Genomic DNA, 15,516 nt, shown 5'->3' with positions numbered 1-15,516 from the left:
CAGGATACCGTCCGATACTTGAGTCCCATTGACTTGTATTGGTATCGGGTATCGGTATCGGATTAGATCCGATACTTTGCCGGTATCGGCCGATACTTTCCGATACCGATACTTTCAAGTATCGGACGGTATCGCTCAACACTACTAAACACACATTCCAACACTGCAGAGGGAATCCCACCCCCACCTCCGCACTGTGCAGCCAGGATCACCGTTATCAGACATTGTTTACAATAATGTGCTTTGGAGATCGCAGTCATACAGATCAACAGTTGTGGACAGTTATCAATGCCGAGTTTAAGCAATGGCTGTCTACCCTTAACCTGTAGCCAGGGAAAGGCCATTTGCGATAACGGTGCAAACCTGATGGCGGCCCTACACCAGGCCAACCTTGCATACCTCGCGTCCTCAACCTGATGGTACAGCAATTCCTCTGCCACTGTCCCAGCCTTGATGCTCTGCTACAGAAACCACTGTGCTGACTTCCAACATTCCACTTCAGTTGGTATATAGATCTTTCAGACTACCGGTTAACCAGTCGGTATGAGATGTGACCATACCGTGGAATTAAACTCTGCACATCTTGCAGCAACTCTTGCAGCAGTGCTGAGATGTTGTGCAGTATGACATTTTTCATAGCCTGGCACAACGCAGTATGAACGTGGTGCAATTCACACTTGCATAGTGGATACAGATGAAGGACCTCTGCACCTTTCTGTATGTTTTCTTAATGGCTACTATGATGGTTAGCGGTGATGATGCCATCATCAGCATCCCTATTACTGTCATCTACATGCTGGAGTACACATTAAATAGTGGGGGTGAGGAAGTGGTGGTGGTGCTCCCAGAGGAAGAGGAGGAAGCAGAGGAGTATACCTTTAGGGTTAATAATATTTATAAGTTCAGGTCTGTCATCTCACAGATGTTTGCCATGGGAGGAACAAATAGAGAAGGACCATGAAAAGAACAAGAAGGCAGAGGTGATGGATGCGCAACATTTAAGGAGATGAAGGTGATAATAATTACCTCTATGTTGCCCATGGTTGTCAAGAATGGATGGAAAAAGAAAGCTTGAGTGTTAACCCACCACTAACACTGTGGAGTTGGAACTCATGAAATGGACTGACCAATGAGCGCCTTCTTGCAGCACTATCTGCAACATGATTGTTACCCGTATAGTTATGATTCCAAATAGTGCTGACTAGGGCTGAGCGAAAAGGATCAGACAAAATCAAAAATCGACGACTTTTCGTAAAGTCGGGTTTCATGAAACCCGACCCGATCCTAGTGTGGGATCGGCCATGAGGTCGGCGATCTGCGCGCCAAAGTCGTGTTTCATATGACTCTTTCAGCACCATATTTCAGCCAATGAAGGAGGACGCAGAGTGTGGGCAGCGTGATGACATACGTCTCAGTCCCCACCATCTTAGAGAAGGGCATGACAGTGATTGGCTTGCTTTCTGCGGCGTCACAGGGGCTATAAAGGGGCGTGCACGCCGACCGCCATCTTACTTCTGCTGATCTTAGCATAGGGAGAGGTTGCTGCAGCTTCATCAGAAGAAGGGATATAGTTAGGGAGGGAAGATTAACCCCCAAACCGCTTGTGCTGTAGCGATTTCCACTGTCCAACACCACCTTTTTTTTGCAGGGACAGTGGAGGCTATATTTTTGTGCATCAGCTCTGTAGCTTATTAGGCTACCTTATAAGGCACGCTGCTGTGCAAACTAACTCCTTTTTTAAAAGCAAAAATCCTGTTGCTCCTTTCTGCACAGTTATCTTGTTTATTTGTCCACACTTTTGTGTGCAGTAGTCCTTTTTACTGCTGCCATACTTGTCCTGAGATCATTGTAGGGAAATTGAAATTGTACTACAGTCCTTGTATTTTTTCATATATCTTCCAGCCATTTTCTGCCACTTACATTGTGTTGTTTTATACACTGGGCCTGAGTTTTGTTTCAGTCTCCAAAAAAAAGTGAGATTCAAATTCTCACAAAGTGGATATACTCCAGTCCTGTTAGTTTGTTGTATATCAGCCAGCCACTTTCTGCCACTTATATTGCGTTGATTTATACACTGGGCCTGAGTTTTGGTTCAGTCTCCAAAAAAAAAAAAAGTGAGATTCAAATTCTCACAAAGTGGATATACTTCTGTCCTGTTTGTCGTATATCAGTCAGCCACTTTCTGTCACTTCCATTGTGTTGTTTTATGCACAGGGCCTGAGTTTTGGTTCAGTCTCCAACAACAAAAAAGGGAGATTTAAATTCTCAACAAGTTTATATACACCATCTACCTTTTTTTACAGTACCATATAATGGTTGTTATCTTGGTTAGATTTTCCAAAAAATGAGGAAGTCTGGTGGAAGAGCCCGTGGGTGGTGGTTGCCAGCTGGTACTGATGGTGGTGGTGGTGCATCTGGTGGTAGTGGCAAAAGCACAATAGCACCTAAGGCTGGAGGTGTTGAGCCAGCATCATCGTCTGGCTACACAAGGCCTCGAAGGCTTCAGAAAGTTCCAAATATAAAAGCAGCAAGTCGTCAGTGGATGCTCCCGGTCAGGAACAAGACGTTTCCTTGTGTCCTTCACCCAAACCAAAAGTGAAGGATGCGTCAGGTGACACTACAGGTTACTCCATGGAGCTCTTTACACATACCGTGCCTGGGTTAGAAAGGGAAATTGTTAACTGCCCATTACAAGATGAATCGGACATGGAGTGCACTGATGCACAGCCACAGCTAGATTATTATGCTGTTCCATTGACTCAGATCACTACATTGCCCTTGCAGTGTACTGAGCCAGAATCTGACCCTGATGAGACTATGGTGCCTGTTGTGAACTCTATTTATGGGCTCCCTCTTGTGGTCACAAGTGGTACTGTGTGAGTGCTGTCTTTCTGCAGGTTTGTGACTGGCATCAGCTGTCTCATTATCTGTGGGCTGGTTTTCTATTTAAGCTCACTTGGACTCTCAGTCTATGCCTGCTGTCGTTGTATTCAGTGCTATTCTGATTGCTCCTGTCTACATCCGTTATCAGTCTCTCCATGAGAAGCTAAGTTCTGTTTGCTTATTCTTGCTTATCTATGTTCAATATGTTTCCTAGAATATTATGAGTTTTGTCCAGCTTGCTAATATGTGATTTCTCTGCTTGCTGGTAGCTCTGGGGTGCTGAGTTGCTCCCCCCACATCGTTAGTTGGTGTGGGGGTTCTCGCATTCTCTGTGTGGATATTTTTGTATAGGGTTTTTTACTGACCGCACAGATCCCTTGCTATTTTCTGCTGTCTAGTGTTAGCGGGCCTCATTTGCTTAACCTGTTTCATCTCTGCGTTTGTCTTTTCCTCTTAACTCACCGTTATTATTTGTGGGGGGCTGTTCTATATCTTTGGGGTTATTTCTCTGAGGCAAGTGAGGTCTTACTTTATCTCTAGGGGTAGTCAGTTTCTCAGGTCGTGAAGAGACGTCTAGGATTTCAGGAAACGTTCCACGACTACCTTTAGTGTGTTTGGTTAGGATCAGGTTTGCGGTCAGTCCAGTTACCACATCCCCAGAGCTTGTCCTATTATCTCTGACTTAGCTGGTTAGATTTGTGATCCTAAGCCTCTGGGATCATAACAGGTGCCCCGTCCCGAACGCTATAGCACCTTACACGATGACTCAGAGGAAGGTGCACATGACATTGAAGAGGAGGTGATAGATGACCCAGTTGTTGACCCAGATTGGCAGCCATTGGGGGAAGAGGGTTCCGCTGCCAGTAGCTCAGAAGCGGAGGAGGATGATACGCAGCAGCCATCTACATCGCAACAGCTGTCATCTGGCAGGCCCGTATCAGGCCAAAAACGTTTGTCAAAAACAAAAACAGTTTTAGGACAGATTGGCCATCCGGTGAAAGTAGCACAGCATGCAATGCCTGAAAAAGTATTCCATAGTAGGAAGAGTGTAGTTTGGCAATTTTTTAACCAAGATCCGAATGATCAGTCAAAAGTTATTTGTAAGACATGCTCAAAGACCTTTAGCAGAGAGAAGAATCTTAAAAATTTAAATACAATGTGCATGCTTAGACATTTAACTAGCATGCACTTGCAAGTCTGGACTAAGTACCAAACGTCACCTACCGTTGGTGCACCTGCTCAGAATGAGGTTAGTCAGCAACGCTACATTGCTTCCCTCACTGTAAGCCCACCGGTTAGGACACCACCAGCAGCAAATGTGGAGGTATCGTCGCAAGGCCAAAGCAGTCAGGGAATCACAAGGTTATTGGTAGGAAACACTGTATGTAGACCAACATCAAGAATACCATCACCAACCCTCTCTCAATCTGCCATGTCCACCACCACCCCCGCTAGTTCCACCATATGCAGCTCTCCAGTCCAGCTCACCCTACAAGAGACTCTCGTTAGGAAAAGAAAGTACTCATCCTCTCATCCACATACACAGGGTTTGAATGCCCACATTGCTATACTAATCTCGCTAGAGATGATGCCCAACCGGTTGGTTGAAAGAAAAGCTTTCAACGACCTGATGGCCTATGCAGTACCAAGCTATGACCTACCCAGTCGGCACTTCTTTGCGAGAAAAGCCATCCCAGCCCTCCACCAGCATTTCAAAGACTGCATTGTCCATGCACTGAGGCAATCAGTCAGTGGAAAGGTTCACCTCACAACAGATGCATGGACCAGTAGGCATGGCCAGGGACGTTACGTGTCCGTCACGGCACACTGAGTTAATGTGATGGATGCAGGGTCCACAGGGGACAGCCATAGTGGGACAGTTCTGCCTAGCCCACGGTCTAGGAAACAGTTGGCTGTAGGCATTCGCCACCCCTCCTCCTCCTCCTCCTCCAGAAGCAAAAGCTCATCCACAGAGCGCAGTCGCATGACCACTCCATCCACAGCTGCCAGTGTTGCACACGAGGTGTCCCATTATCGAACAGCTAGTGGTAAGCGTCAGCAGGCTGTTTTACAAATGAAGTGTTTGGGTGACAACAGACACACCGCGGAAGTACTGGCCGAGCACTTGCAGCAACAAACTCAGTCATGGCTGGGCAGTGTACATCTTGAGGCAGGCAAGGTAGTCAGTGATAACGGAAGGAATTTTATGGCTGCCATATCCCTTTCAGAACTGAAACACATACCTTGCCTGGCTCACACCTTGAACCTGGTGGTGCAGTACTTCCTCAAAAATTATCCGGAGTTACCAGCATTGCTCCTGAAGGTGCGAAGACTGCTCGCACATCCACCGGTCGCCCGTACGCTCCAGCCGTATGCTCAACCATCAGCGATCGCTGAATCTTCCCCAGCACCGCCTATTAATCGACATTGCAACAAGGTGGAACTCCACACTGCACATGGTTCAGAGGCTGTGCGAACAGAGGCGTGCTGTAATTAATTTGTGGGAGGATACACATACAGGGGCAGGCACTTGGATGGCAGACATGGAGTTGTCTGGTGTGCAGTGGTCAAAGTTACAAGACCTCTTTCAAGTCCTTCAGTGTTTTGAGGAATGCACACGGCTGGTAAGTGCAGATGACGCCATCATAAGCATGAGCATCCCTCTAATGCACCTGCTGATGCAAAGTTTGACGCACATTAAGGAGCAGGCGTCTGCAGCCGAGGAGTAGGGAATGACAGTCAGCCATTGTCAGCTCAGGAAACTCTCCTGGACGAGGTGGCGGACGAAGAGGAGGAGGATGATGGAGATGAATATTTATGGGAGGAGGATGCTTCTCAGGGGGCAATAGAAACTGGTGGCGTTGCAAGGTCAGGTACAGGGTTTTTGCGGGACACAAGTGATGTTGATTTGCAAGAAAGTGCTCCTCAACCCAACACAAGCAGTGAATTGACACCTGGAACATTGGCCCACATGGCTGAGTATGGCTTGCGTATCCTAAAAAGGGACCCCCGCATTATCAAAATGATGACCGATGACGATTACTGGTTGGCCTGCCTCCTGGATGCACGATATAAAGGAAAATTACAAAATATCATGCCACATGAGAACCTTGAGCAAATATTGGCTACCAAACAAGCAACTCTTGTAGACCGTTTGGTTCAGGCATTCCCAACACACAGCGGCGGTGATGGTTCTCACACGAGCCGTAAGGGGCAACATGGCAGAGGTGTTAAAGGTGCACAAATCCGAAGTGGCGTTGGCCAGAAGGATTTTATGACCAGGTTGTGGAGTGATTTCGCAATGACCGCTGACACGACAGGTACTGCTGCATCGATTCAAAGTGACAGGAGACAGCATTTGTCCAGTATGGTTAGGAACTACTTTTCCTCCCTTATTGATGTTCTCCCTCACAGGTCATTCCTCTTTGATTGCTAGAATATGCATTACATTAGCTCACTTGCCCTGCTGCTAGTGTGCTATCAGAAAGAGTCTTCAGTGCTGCTGGTTCAATAGTGACCAAAAAAAGGACACGTCAGGCTACCTAAAATGTTGATGATCTAACCTTCATTAAAATGAACCAATCATGGATTTCAAATTATTTTGCCCCACCTTCCCCTGCTGACACGTAACTTGCCTGACAAAATGTCTTGCTTTTGGCCTCCTCTTACTGACTTCTCCAATTCCTCCATTTGCAGCTGCTGAATGTCCACCATAGGCCATTTTTATACCTCCCTAAATGGGCTGACTCCTCCCACAGGGCCGTGGTCGCCACCTGGTGCAAGCACCTGTGCGAGTACCGTTTGCCTGGACTGGTGGGTGGGCCCACTCTTGGGCGTCGGCACTGGCACAGGGTCCCTCATAGTACAATGAAGTGTTTCTGACGGTGGTGGTGCACAACCAACGTCAGACACACCGTCGTAATGTGAGGGGCCCTGTGCCAGTACCGCCGCCCACGAGAGAGTGTTCCCCCCAGCTCGAACAGTGCTCTACCACTTGCAATACTTACCTCTCCCTGCTCCACCACTGTGTAGTCTGCGCTGTTAAATCCTTCAATGGCACTGCCAATACAAATTTGTTGAAATGATAGATGATAGTTAAAATATACAGGGGCCCTGGCCTCCATTTAGACCAGTTAATACTTTGCGCCTACTTCCACTGTCTGCTACTCAGCAGAGGAGCCCACCCCTGTACCTAGCTATGCCACCTGTTTATTTAAGAACAATTTTTTGGCAGACATTTAGCCCACTTTATTATTTGGGCCTACTAACTGTGTCTGCCACTCATTACAGTTTTTCTCCACTGAACAAAGCAATGCCGACTGTTTAATCCTGTTTCCACATTTCAACTGCATTTAGCCCGCTTTATTAATTATTTGGGCCAACAAACTGTGTCTGCCACTCATTACAGCTTTCCTCCACTGAACAAAGCAATGCCGCCTGTTTAGTCCTGTTACCACATTTGAACTGCATTTAGCCCACTTTATTATTTGGGCCTACAAACTGTGCCGCCGCTCATTACAGTTTTCCTCCACTGAATAAAGCAATGCCGCCTGTTTAGTCCTGTTACCACATTTGTACTGCATTTAGCCCACTTTATTATTTGGGCCTACTAACTGTGTCTGCCACTCATTACAGTTTTCTTCCACTGAACAAAGCAATGCCGCCTGTTTAGTCCTGTTACCACATTTGAACTGCATTTAGCCCACTTTTTATTTGAGCCTACTAACTGTGTTTCCTCCTCATCCTGCCCATTGCCCAGCCACTGCTAGATGAGTCTGCTGGTACATTGACCCAGACCACTACATTCCCCTTGCACTCTACACAGCCAGAATCTGACCCTGCTGAAAGTCAGGTTCCCCTTCCCGCATACTATACCACCTTACACGGGGACAAAGAGGAAGGTGCAGATGAAAGTGCAGGTTCCTTCATCAGGTGGGGGGCATCCTTGTTGGTGACGTCACTTTCACACGGCCCCTCATAGTACGCAAAAGTATCTCTGCCAGTGGGAAGCGCCACCCGCCATCAAACACACCGCCGTACTATGAGGGGCCTTGTGCCAGTGACGTCGCCAACGAGTATGCCCCCCACCTGATGATGGAACCTGCACTTCATCTGCACCTTCCTAAGAACAAGTGGGCCCCCCTGCTTGCTCAGGATCACAGCACTTTCAAAGTTGAAATACTTACCTCTCCCTGCTCCACCGCCGTGACGTATTCACAACTTTAGCCAAATGACCCCCAGTTTTCAATGCCTATCTATTATTATAAAGTAAATTAAGATTGACAAGCTTAAGTAATAAGAATTGATGTTTTTGGCATTAAAATGGGCACTGTAGGTGTTTTCCTGTCCTCCACTCACTGCTGACTTTGATTCCCCATTGACTTGCATTGGGTTTCGTGTTTCAGTCGGCCCCCGACTTTTCGCAATAATCGGCCGATTTCACCCGACCCGACTTTTGACAAAGTCGGGTTTCCCCATGATGTTACCATGTCATTTAAGCAATGTTCCCATCAATTTCTTCAATTTCTTGACCCTCTAAAGACCGCCGGGAGGGGCCGCCAGAAAAATGCTTGAGTTTCCCATAGACTTGTGTATGTGGCATGTTCACACAGGACTGCAAAGTATATGGTGAAAAGCCTATTAATGACGCCATAAATATAGTGGGCTAACCATGATGCATCCTGTGTGAACAGAGGCCACAGTGTACAGAGCCATCTAGGGCCCAGGCGCACCCTGGAAAAATGTACAGTGCACCAAAAACATAACAATGTATGCAAGGTATTGGTTGATATTATGGCCACAATATTGAAGCTGCCAACCCACGTCAAGGGTCCTTGTATCTTGGCAGTCCTAATCTAAAAAAACACCATTGGAGGAAAACCTCCACTAAACTCAAAAAAAAAACACCAGAACACAGGCATGCTTACCTGTTCAAGGCCTCCAAAAATTGCACTACCCAGGGTGCACCAGGCCCAAGTAAAGATAGCAAACAACACAGGTGCAAATAATACCGATGCAGCCAACCTACAATCAGGAATTGGCTGCTTGGAGCACCCATGCAAAAAAATAGTCTGTATGTGGCATGTTCACACAGGACTGCAAAGTATATGGTGAAAAGCCTATTAATAACGCCATAAATATAGCGGGCTAACCATGATGCATCCTGTGTGAACAGAGGCCACAGTGTACAGAGCCATCTAGGGCCCAGGCGCACCCTGGAAAAATGTACAGTGCACCAAAAACATAACAATGTATGCAAGGTATTGGTTGATATTATGGCCACAATATTGAAGCTGCCAACCCACGTCAAGGGTCCTTGTATCTTGGCAGTCCTAATCTAAAAAAACACCATTGGAGGAAAACCTCCACTAAACTAAAAAAAAAACACCAGAACACAGGCATGCTTACCTGTTCAAGGCCTCCAAAAATTGCACTACCCAGGGTGCACCAGGCCCAAGTAAAGATAGCAAACAACACAGGTGCAAATAATACCGATAATATCAACCAATACCTTGCATACATTGTTATGTTTTTGGTGCACTGTACATTTTTCCAGGGTGCGCCTGGGCCCTAGATGGCTCTGTACACTGTGGCCTCTGTTCACACAGGATGCATCATGGTTAGCCCGCTATATTTATGGCGTCATTAATAGGCTTTTCACCATATACTTTGCAGTCCTGTGTGAACATGCCACATACAGACTATTTTTTTGCATGGGTGCTCCAAGCAGCCAATTCCTGATTGTAGGTTGGCTGCATCGGTATTATTTGCACCTGTGTTGTTTGCTATCTTTACTTGGGCCTGGTGCACCCTGGGTAGTGCAATTTTTGGAGGCCTTGAACAGGTAAGCATGCCTGTGTTCTGGTGTTTTTTTTTGAGTTTAGTGGAGGTTTTCCTCCAATGGTGTTTTTTTAGATTAGGACTGCCAAGATACAAGGACCCTTGACGTGGGTTGGCAGCTTCAATATTGTGGCCATAATATCAACCAATACCTTGCATACATTGTTATGTTTTTGGTGCACTGTATATTTTTCCAGGGTGCGCCTGGTCCCTAGATGGCTCTGTACACTGTGGCCTCTGTTCACACAGGATGCATCATGGTTAGCCCGCTATATTTATGGGGTCATTAATAGGCTTTTCACCATATACTTTGCAGTCCTGTGTGAACATGCCACATACAGACTATTTTTTTGCATGGGTGCTCCAAGCAGCCAATTCCTGATTGTAGGTTGGCTGCATCGGTATTATTTGCACCTGTGTTGTTTGCTATCTTTACTTGGGCCTGGTGCACCCTGGGTAGTGCAATTTTTGGAGGCCTTGAACAGGTAAGCATGCCTGTGTTCTGGTGTTTTTTTTTGAGTTTAGTGGAGGTTTTCCTCCAATGGTGTTTTTTTAGATTAGGACTGCCAAGATACAAGGACCCTTGACGTGGGTTGGCAGCTTCAATATTGTGGCCATAATATCAACCAATACCTTGCATACATTGTTATGTTTTTGGTGCACTGTACATTTTTCCAGGGTGCGCCTGGGCCCTAGATGGCTCTGTACACTGTGGCCTCTGTTCACACAGGATGCATCATGGTTAGCCCGCTATATTTATGGCGTCATTAATAGGCTTTTCACCATATACTTTGCAGTCCTGTGTGAACATGCCACATACAGACTATTTTTTTGCATGGGTGCTCCAAGCAGCCAATTCCTGATTGTAGGTTGGCTGCATCGGTATTATTTGCACCTGTGTTGTTTGCTATCTTTACTTGGGCCTGGTGCACCCTGGGTAGTGCAATTTTTGGAGGCCTTGAACAGGTAAGCATGCCTGTGTTCTGGTGTTTTTTTTTTAGTTTAGTGGAGGTTTTCCTCCAATGGTGTTTTTTTAGATTAGGACTGCCAAGATACAAGGACCCTTGACGTGGGTTGGCAGCTTCAATATTGTGGCCATAATATCAACCAATACCTTGCATACATTGTTATGTTTTTGGTGCACTGTACATTTTTCCAGGGTGCGCCTGGGCCCTAGATGGCTCTGTACACTGTGGCCTCTGTTCACACAGGATGCATCATGGTTAGCCCACTATATTTATGGGGTCATTAATAGGCTTTTCACCATATACTTTGCAGTCCTGTGTGAACATGCCACATACAGACTATTTTTTTGCATGGGTGCTCCAAGCAGCCAATTCCTGATTGTAGGTTGGCTGCATCGGTATTATTTGCACCTGTGTTGTTTGCTATCTTTACTTGGGCCTGGTGCACCCTGGGTAGTGCAATTTTTGGAGGCCTTGAACAGGTAAGCATGCCTGTGTTCTGGTGTTTTTTTTTGAGTTTAGTGGAGGTTTTCCTCCAATGGTGTTTCCCATAGACTTACATTAAGCTCATTGCTTGGGTCAAGCACTCGAGCATTCCAATTTGCTCGACCCAAGCAATGAGCATCCGAGCATTTTAGTGCTCACCCATCACTAGTTTCTACCTTTTGCTATTTATAAATATGGTACAAGTCAGATTATTATTATTTATTATTATAGCGCCATATATTCCATGGCTCTTTACATGTGAAACGGGGTATACATAAAGAAGTACAATAATGTTGAAAAAAACAAGTCACCTATTGGTACAAGAGGAGAAAAGACCCTGCCCGTGAGGATTCACAGTCTACAAGGGATGGGTGGAGGATACAGTAGGTGAGGGTAGATATTCTTTTTCTTACAATGATAGCTGGATAACTTAAATTATTATCTGTTGTTTGGTCAGAACAATTATAAGTATACAACACATACCGTGTTCTTTTAGGCTTTGCATGCTGTAATATACATTTATTATTATAAAATATAACATAATATAACATTGTAATGTTGATTCATTAGGACTATGAAATGGAAGCACTTTTGCCATTTTCCCTTAAAAAATCAAACACATGTTAACCTGTGTTATGTGTTAATTGTATTCCTATTAGGAAATGAAATGAAGCCTGTTTACAATAACAAAGTTATATTAAGCAGCAGCTAATATGTCACAGTGGGACCATTTGTTTACTTTTTGACTCTCATCACACGTTTCCTCAATCTGACTCTAACAGTTCATGAAAGATAAATCTAATAAGCCACATTCTGCCTTTCAATCTGTCTTACAGCAAATATTCAAATGGTCACCCCTAATTAATTTGATCCTTGGATGTTTATCATTAGAATGGTAATAAATGCACAATTAATTGCAAATTAATAGTATTTTTTTATATTTCTAGGTAGAGATATCATGCTTAGATCTTAGATTTGTTAAAGAATCCAGAACAAGTATTAAATGCAAACATGTATGACTAATTAGTAATTAATTTATTTTTAATGTTCTTTTTATTGCAGTTCATGCACACCGCCATTATATTCTGCTGTTTAGTTCAAGAACCTTCTATTTTGTGCCAAGTAAAGGGTTAGATGACATCCTGGGAAGTAAAGGCTAAGATATGGTGTTAGGAAAAGCTTTCCTGATTTCTTTATATGGGACTGGATACTGTCTTTGGCACCAATGATACAGTTTATCCAATAAACCTTAAGTAGGAGGTACAAAAATGGAAGGAGTTTCAATGAAATAAGGGTATAGCTCCTCCATCGTTGGAAAATCTCTGTTGTCTCAACTACCGGGGGTAGCTGAGATCCCGCAGAACATAATTCGGGTTGGTTTTTACCATCCCAAGTTTTGTGATCACCGCTATTCACTGAATAATGGCGTTTGCAACAAAGAAATAAAAAGTCCAATTTACCATTTATTTCTCTATCCTCAGATATGATCTAGCATACCAGAGGAGAGAAAAATGGGGTCCCCCGAGCCCCCCGGTACCTCCAGCATCCCCGAACCCTATGGCACCATCCCACAGCCCTCCACGTCATCTTCCTGGAAGAAAATGGCGGGCGCAGTCCACCCGCCGAGATCTGCCGGCTGGTACCCGGCAACAATTCCTATTGGTTCATTTTGATTACTTTGATAGACCTTATCACAGTGATCAAAATTAAAAAATAGTAAAAATATATAAAATGTATATTTTTCCATTAGGGTTAGGGTTGGGGTTATAGCTAGGGTTTGGGTTGGGCTAGGGTTAGAGCTGAGGCTAGGGTTAGGGTTTAGGATAGTAATAGGGTTGGGGATAAAGCTAGGGTTAGGGTTGAAACTAGGGTTAGAGCTAATGTTAGTGTTGAGGATAGGATTAGGGTTGGGGTTCCTTTGAAATGCGTTGTGGTTTTACCCTAACTGGTGTCTGTGTTCTCCTTTTGGGCTCCTGAGACCGGCTATTCTGTTCCTGTTGCAGGTTTTTCTCCCCCGTTGTGGGGTATCCGGCTGGAGCTGCGGGGACCTGCGCACTTATTTCCTCATTGGGACAGCCGCTAGCGCTCCTTCTACAAACTGCCATTTGTTTTTCTACAATTCTGGGACTTAGCCTCTATCTTCCCTCTTGCTGTGTAGCGGTGGCAAGTGGGGTGATAGTTGGGGGGATTGATGTTACCGTCAATTAACATCAAGCCCCGAGGTTAGTAACTAGTTTAACTTTTCACAATAACATTAATTTTGACCAGGAATGCTTAAACTTTCACATGCCACTGTACGTAAAGAGGATGGCCACATAATCTTTACTTAATGAAATGTGTTTTGGACATAATTTTGTGTACACTGTAAGAAAGACTGGCTCGATTCTTCACAGATTGCACTGCTATCCAGTTCATAAAATAGAAACCAAAAGCAATGAACTGGAATATACGTTGGTGTGCATTTAGCATGTAAATGCATGTTCACACCGGCCATCAAACAGATGAAAACCAAGACAAAAACAAAATGACCAAATGCCTTACCGTAAATAAATTAATAGCAACAGTGTATAAAAACAACATAGGGGATAGGGTTAACATAATTTTGATCAAATAAATATAAAAGCTATACCACCACATCATGGTGACCCTATTCAGGATGGTTCTAATTTCTATTATTATAACCTTACCATGTTTACACCAGCCACCAAACAGACAAAACTTAAGACCAATCCCAAATAGGGTAACAATGATGTGGTATAGTAGCTTTTATGCTTTTATGCTTTTTATCAAAATTGTTAGCAAAGTGCCCTTTGTTTTTTTTCATCTGCTGTTGAAAGTTATTTATTTACTGCAGTGTATTTGTTCATTTTGTCTTTGTAGTGGGTTTTGTCTGTTTGGTCGGTGTGAACATGCACCTACATGCTGCATGCACACCAACTTATACTGTATTCCAGTTCATTGTTTTTGGTATCTGCTTCAGTTTTTGCACTATGTGCTTTTCTTTGAGCTGGACATTTCATTTAAAAAGCTCCCCACTGTGAGGTGTCAATTAGTTGGGACCTTGGTTCTTCTGAGCCCTTATTTACACTTACATCATTAGACAAAAGGTAAGGGTTAAATAATAGAGGTTAAGACTTTCCCGAATAGTGCCACCATGACATAGTGGGAAGGCCTTTAGGCCATGTGCACACGTTCAGGATTTTTTGCATTTGTTTCGCGTTTTTTCGCTATAAAAATGTGATAAAAACGCGAAAAAACCGCTTACATATGCCTCCTATTATTTACAGGGTATTCCGCATTTTTTGTGCAAATGTTGCGATTTTTTCCACGAAAAAATAGCATCGCGGAAAAAAAGGCAACATGTTCATTAAAAATGCGGAATTGCGGGGATTCCGCACACCTAGGAGCCCATTGATCTGCTTACTTCCCGCACGGGGCTGTGCACACCATGCGGGAAGTAAGCAGATTATATGTGGTTGGTACCCAGGGTGGAGGAGAGGAGACTCTCCTCCACAGACTGGGCACCATATAATTGGTAAAAAAAAAAGAATGAAAATAAAAAATAGTCCTATACTCACCCTCTGATGCCCCCCGAAGTGTTCCCGCCTCTCCGGTGCATGCTTTCTCTTCCGTTTCTATAGATGTTGTGGTTCAGGACCTGTGATGACTTCGCTGTCTTGTGATTGGTCGCGTGACCGCTCATGTGACTCACGCGACCAATCACAAGCCGCGACGTCATCGAAGGTCCTGAACCACACCGGCATCTATAGGAACGGACGCCGCTGAAGACATTGGCTGTGTGCAGAGGGTGAGTATAACCATTTTTTAATTTTTTTTATTATTTTTAAACATTCTATCTTTTACTATAGATGCTGCATAGTAAAAAGTTGGTCACACTTCTCAAACACTATGTTTGACAAGTGTGACCAACTTGTCAGTCAGTTTTCCAAGCGATGCTACAGATCGCTTGGAAAACTTTAGCATTCTGCAAGCTAATTACGCTTGCAAAATGCTAAAAAAACGCGAAAAAAACGGAAAAAAAACGCAAAAAAAAAAGTGCGGATTTCTTGCAGAAAATTTCCGGTTTTCTTCAGGAAATTTCTGCAAGAAATCCAGACGTGTGCACATACCCTTATATGTTTTTATCAAAATTATGCAAACCACGTGTCCTATGTTGTTTTCATGCACTGTTGCTTTTTATTTATTTACTTGCTGCAGGGTATTTGCTCATTTTGTTTTTGTCTTAAGGTACCTTCACACGAAACGACTTTGTAACGATATCGCTCGCGATCCGTGACGTTGCAGCGTCCTTGCTAGCGATATCGTTTAGTTTGACACGCAG

This window comes from Ranitomeya variabilis, chromosome 6, assembly GCF_051348905.1.
Source record: "Ranitomeya variabilis isolate aRanVar5 chromosome 6, aRanVar5.hap1, whole genome shotgun sequence".
Classification (NCBI taxonomy): domain Eukaryota; kingdom Metazoa; phylum Chordata; class Amphibia; order Anura; family Dendrobatidae; genus Ranitomeya; species Ranitomeya variabilis.
This window is presented reverse-complemented; position numbering follows the sequence as displayed.